Source organism: Mustela nivalis, assembly GCF_964662115.1.
Source record: "Mustela nivalis genome assembly, chromosome: 8".
Lineage (NCBI taxonomy): Eukaryota > Metazoa > Chordata > Mammalia > Carnivora > Mustelidae > Mustela > Mustela nivalis.
In genome coordinates this window covers 45,275,582-45,281,581 of record NC_139027.1, presented here as the reverse complement: position 1 = coordinate 45,281,581, position 6,000 = coordinate 45,275,582, and positions in this window count along the sequence as shown.

The following is a 6,000-nucleotide window of genomic DNA, read 5'->3' as shown; positions in this document are numbered from 1 at the left end:
AAGTAAATCTGAGATTGCCAGGTTCTAAAGGGAAGGGGAATGGTGTGTGACTGTTAATGGGTATGAGGTTTTTTTTTGGAGTGTGTCCTACAATTAGACAGTGGTGATGGTCATGGACTTTTTTATACAATTCAGTGGTTTTAGTATATTTATATCTTGAATGGGTGAGTTATATGGCATGTGAATTATACCTCAATAAAACTGTTCCTTAAAAAATAATAATAATTGTTATTATTATTTAATGATCTTGTTAAAATGTGCATTCTGATTCAGTAAGTCTGAGTGGGTCCTGGTTTTTCTTTTTTGCTTAGAGAAAGAAATCCCTAGACCAGGGGTTCTCTGTGTTCCCTAACCAGGAGGATTAGAATTACCTGTGAGTTTTGCCAGAAAATGCAAATTCTCACCCCAAATCTACTAAATCAGAAACTCTAAGTGTTTCAAAGTTTGGGCCTAGGATTGTTTTAACAGACTCTCTAGGTCATTCTGATGTGTACCAGTGTCAGAACCATGCTCACACCACCCCACCCTGATCATTGCATGCAAACATGCTTAGGGATAAACAAATTTTACCAAGAAAATAATTATAAATTAATCATTAACTATAACGCAAGTCTTATTACTTTAAAGAAATAAGCCTTATAGCTCAAGACACTTCCATATAAAGATATTTTATCCTTGCATTTTAGGGACCCCAGGTTAACTCCCTAACATTTGGTATATTACATACTTTAAGATTTCATTAAACGCTAAAATGACCTTGCTTCAAAAGTGTTAAGTGCAGAAGTACACATGACTTCTTTGCATATTGCTATGTATATTCTAGCATTGTACTTATGATAGCCACCACCAACATGCTGCTTGGCATGAAGAGGGAGAAGGAAATACATAGAGAAGGAATGGAGAAAGAGAAAAGTGAAGTTCTAGTGAGAAATGAGGGGCTGGGATACAGTCTTTCCCTGGGATACATTCCCACCTCTGGAATCAGTGGATTGGAAGGTCTTATCTCTTGGCCATATCATCTTTTATGTGTGTCATGGCTCGGTACTTGACTGTTCTTTTCATGGGAAGAAAAGAGAGTGCCTATTTTTAGTATTACTTACACTGCTATTTTCATTACAAAAGGACATACTGTATTTGAATGCTTTTGTTCTGGGAAGATTAGAACTGTAATGCAAATACCTAATCCTTAGGGATTCAATTCCACAGAGCCTAATACACCTGGAAGCTCAGTAATAGTCATCCAAGCACCTAAGTGCCCTCACAGCCAAAGTGAAACATACACTTCATTAAGTCATCCTGAGTTCTTTATTCACTAAAGAGGCTTCTCCTGGTCTGAAGAGTCAATGTGCTCCCCTGCATCTCTAATTTATTTTAGAGAAGAGCTTTAGCTTTGGGAAGACTTAGGTCCCTCTTAGCTGATCATTGACTGACAGCTCCAAAATAGGATAGAACTTCACAATGCACAGCCCTGTCACCTAGCCTCATGCTTTGTTTGTTTGTTTGTTTGTTTTTTCCTCCCTTCCTACTCATGACTCTCCATGGAGCACCACAATGGGATTCATCTTGTCCACTTATCGGAATATAAACCCCATCATTTAATGCATGCAAGATATTTGTGCAAGCTATGGCCAAGTGGTGGTTTAGTTCTAAGCAATGCTCTCCTTAGAATTATTTCTGAGAGAAGATTCACATACCCCAGAATGGACCAGTTTACTTCTTGAGCAAATGCTTTCTTGTCCAATGAACAGACCTAATTTAAATGCAAATAGAAGATTGTCTCATATGAGAAATGTTACTCTTCCTGTTTTGCATGAAGCATTCATCTCCTCCTTTAGATTGTGGCTAAGTACCACCTCCTTTAAAAAATGTAACTTTGCCGATTCAACTTTGCCAATTATCTAAGATGTGTCATCACTACATAACTCAAAATATTTCCATGACTGTGTTTTAATAATTTTATTGTGATATTTATATTGTAAAATCATTAACATAATTTATTTCAACTCCTAATATGCCTCTACCATATGCATACCTCCATCTTAATGAATGTTAATGAATGATGCCATCATATACCCAGGTACGAAAGCATAAAACCTGGGGAACATTTGTCTGGCTTTTCCCTTTACATCATCCTAACTAAATACCAGCAAGTCCTGTTAGTTCTACTTCCAGATATGTTTTGGATCTGTCTCTACTCTTGCTTCCATGGCCAAGATCACAACCTGTTGTAAACCACTACCCTCTTTTGCCTAGATATCTCCAACGTCATGCTTCATAATGCTCATGTGTCCCCTTTTTAATTTCTCCTCTGTACAAACAGTGGAGTAATCTTTGGAAAATATATGTCAGATATCCCTCCCCATTTGAAAACTGTTCTATGGCTTCCCATTGTACTTGGAGTAAAAATCACGATCTTTATGGCGACTTGCGAAATACTGGAAGAGTTGTCTTGAACACTAGCTTCCTGGTAATTATGGATCCAAAGGCCACATGGGCCTTCTTTTCAGTTTCCAAAAACAAGTGTTGCCTATGCAAAGCCTTTATCTTTAGTGTCCCATGTCCATAAAATATCATTCCCGTAGTTCATCCCTGGCTTCTCATCCTTCATGGCTCCACCTAAAAGTCACCTCTTCAGAGGGATCTTCCATAACCATTTAGCAATTAGTTATTCTCTATCACATCACACAGTTTATTTTTCTTTGTTACACTCTGCAGGTGTTTTAAGTATATATTTGCTTACTTGTTTATATTCATTTTCCTGACCTTAATACATGCTCTACAAGGGAAGAAATTTGTCAGTATATCTCACTATGTTATCCTCAGTGATTAGTACAAATAGCTTTTATAAAATAAGCTCCCAAGAACTACATATTTAACAAATGAATTAACATATATTTTTGGTCCACATATGCTCCTAAAGAATAGGAACTGGTCTACTTATTACTCAGCACTCTGAGGGCACATATAGTGCCATTCACATAAAAAAAAACTATGCTAATTAATGAAGTGACATAAGGATCTCTCTTTGAAGTTGTCAAGTAGTAGCATAAAGGTCTAATTTTCAAAACTCACTCTACTTCTTTGCTCTGCTATACCTCTTCTTCTTTTTTTGAAAATCATGAAAAATATATATTTTTTCTGCTGTTACAGAGTGGCTTACAATGTAGTCTCAGAAATGAAGAACTAGCTTATCTAAATCCTTCTTAATCTTCCTATGTAGTTAAGATGAACTAAGTACTATTAATATCATATACTTTAAAAAGGGATTAAGAACCTATTTATTAGATGTAGTAGGTAAAAATATAATATCACCAATTCTTTTTTCTTTTACTCTTGATCATAAAGTAGGAACCTTAAAAGGGACATTTTTCTTCTTAGGCCGAGTATGGTCAGCTTCATGTACAAATGACAACAAACTCTCTTATACCCGGAATAATTGCTTTGCATGTTTATAAGAGGTGTATTTTGAAAAGGTGAATTTGATTTCACACCAGAGGAGGAGTGCCATGGTCTTCAGCAGCACTCTCCCACCACCATTCCACCCAAGTCCACCCCACACACATCCATTCCTGAACATTAAAGACTAATTCCACTCTTTACTGATCCTTCCTCATCAGAGGTCAGGGCTCACCTCTTCCTGACATTATTTCACTCTAAGACCCTTTCTGAGGAGTCAGGGAGGGGCATATTTCCTATTAGGTCATGTCTGAATTTACTTTGTAAGATAGAATTCGACTAATTATGGAATTTAAAAACTTCTCTTACACAATTTAATTATCTAATACACATTTCTCTCAGATTTATAATACATCTTAAGCAAAAACATACCTGTTCTCTAAGACTCAAACAGTGGTAGGCAGCTTCTCTCCTAGCTCCAAAGATTCCTTGCCTCTCAGCATTCAGACCTCTGTGTAGTCCCTTCCCTTGAGTGTGAGCTGGCCCCAGTGGCTTTCTTTTCTTAATGAATAGCGTACTAAGGTTATGACATATCACCTGCATGATCAGATTACAGAAGTGGTAAATGTCTCCCCCTCCCTGCACCTCCTTGGTTCTTTCATACATTTGCTCTGATGAAGCAAGCTGAAGAGGCTTACACGGCAAGAAAGTTAGGGAAAAAAAACCAGTGAGGAACCAGTCCACCAGCTCTCAGGAACCAAGTGAGTGGGCTTGGAAGCTGAACTTTCTCCAGCTGAGCATTCAGATAAGACCACAGCCCCACTTTGATTGCAATCTATGAGAAACCCTAAAACACAGGGGTTCACTAAGCTCTGCTTAGACGCTGGACCCACAAAATCACGAAATAATAAAAGGGTGCTATTTTAAGCTGATAAATTTAAGGGTAAGCTGATTCACAGAAACAGATAACTAGTATATATAAATAGTATGATGTTTGACTTTTTTTCCAGGGGAGAAAAAGACAACAGTTTTCTATAGAGAAATTGCAAACTTGGTTACATAGTCATAAAGAGGAAATTAAGAAATATTTTATAACAGTATACACAATTCAAGGAAGCAGGTATAATTCTGGTGAAGGAATGGAGAGGATAATAGTGGGCATTATGTACAGGAACAGAAATGGCTATAAAGATTTCCTTTTCAAAAGGTATTCACGAGGTACCGATACTCTAATAATGCTATTTGCCTTTCTTATCCTGCCTCTTTATCCCAGTCCTGAACTTTTGAACCCCTGCTGGTTCTAAGCAATCTTTTCTGCACTAATTAGCCCTAGTGACTTTTTGTTTTCCAGGAACTCTAAATGTGAATATGGGTCAAATGATGGGGTTGTACACACATCATCTGTAATATGGTCCAAATGAAATTGAGAGGAGCGTAAATATCTCTCCAAAGGGAAAAAAAGGGAATTAGGTCACCCCTGAGATGTCCATGATGAAAGTTATGTTTGTTTTATTAGTCTCTTTTGCTTACCTGTGCTTTGGAGTTGCTATGTTTGAAAAACCTAAGAAATTACTCCTTCTCTGAAAAGTTAATTTGTTGATTTCTCTTCTCTGGAGGAAGGGACTGACAAAGAAAAGCTAAATCTGGCTAGGGTCTTCTAGAAGTACACTAGAATACTAGAAGTACACTAGAATACAACTGGAGTAACTGAGGATGTATCCTACTTGGCTAAATAAAGCAGTAAGTTGATTTTGAAGATGCTACATGGGCATAGTTAATGGATAAATCAGATATATGGTGTGTTGTGTCAGTTCAATTTCTACCATGCTTATTTGATACCTTCCCTCCCCCACATGTCTTTTGAAGAGTAGGGAGTTTCCAAAGAGCCTGAAATACGGTCAGAAAGTTTTGACTTGGAAAGGACATGGGGACTTTACCAAGGAGTTTGACTTTTCAAAGACTGGGTCAATTTGCAAGATCCATTGTCCTCAAAGCAGAGAAGTCAAAAGGACCCAAGTTTGCAGAGTTCTGATCTCCACTCTGATATTGATTTTTTTACATGGCCTGTGGCCAGATGTTGAACCTCCCATGGTTTCTTTTCCTACTTATCTGTGAAATGGAGATGAAAATTCTGAGCCTCAAAGTGATTCGGTGGGAATTAAATAATAGCTTAAAGCCCTTTGAAAGGGTGAAGTGATAAGTGTTTCCTTTTAGCTTCTATCAGATGTTATACAATTTTCCACTTAGGTGAAAATTAACTTCAAACATATCAAACTTCAGTTTTGACCTAATCACTTGTTGTTGTAGGCTCTAAAAAATCAATTGTGGGATGTCTGAAGCAGCAAATTATGAGTGGCCACACTGAAAGCTCATATCCAGAGTAGCCTAGGATAATACCATAGTTTTGATGGCATCCTCCCTCATAGACCCTTTCACAACTCCTGCCCTCCCAAGCAGATGGTATATGGAGTTTCACTGAAATTTAAAGTGTTGTCCTTCTTGTCATTTAATTGCTTCTAAACAAATATAGAACATTTATTTTGAATTTTCCATTAACATAAAATAAAACAAGAGCAAGTGTGTTTTCAATTAGCATTTTTTTCC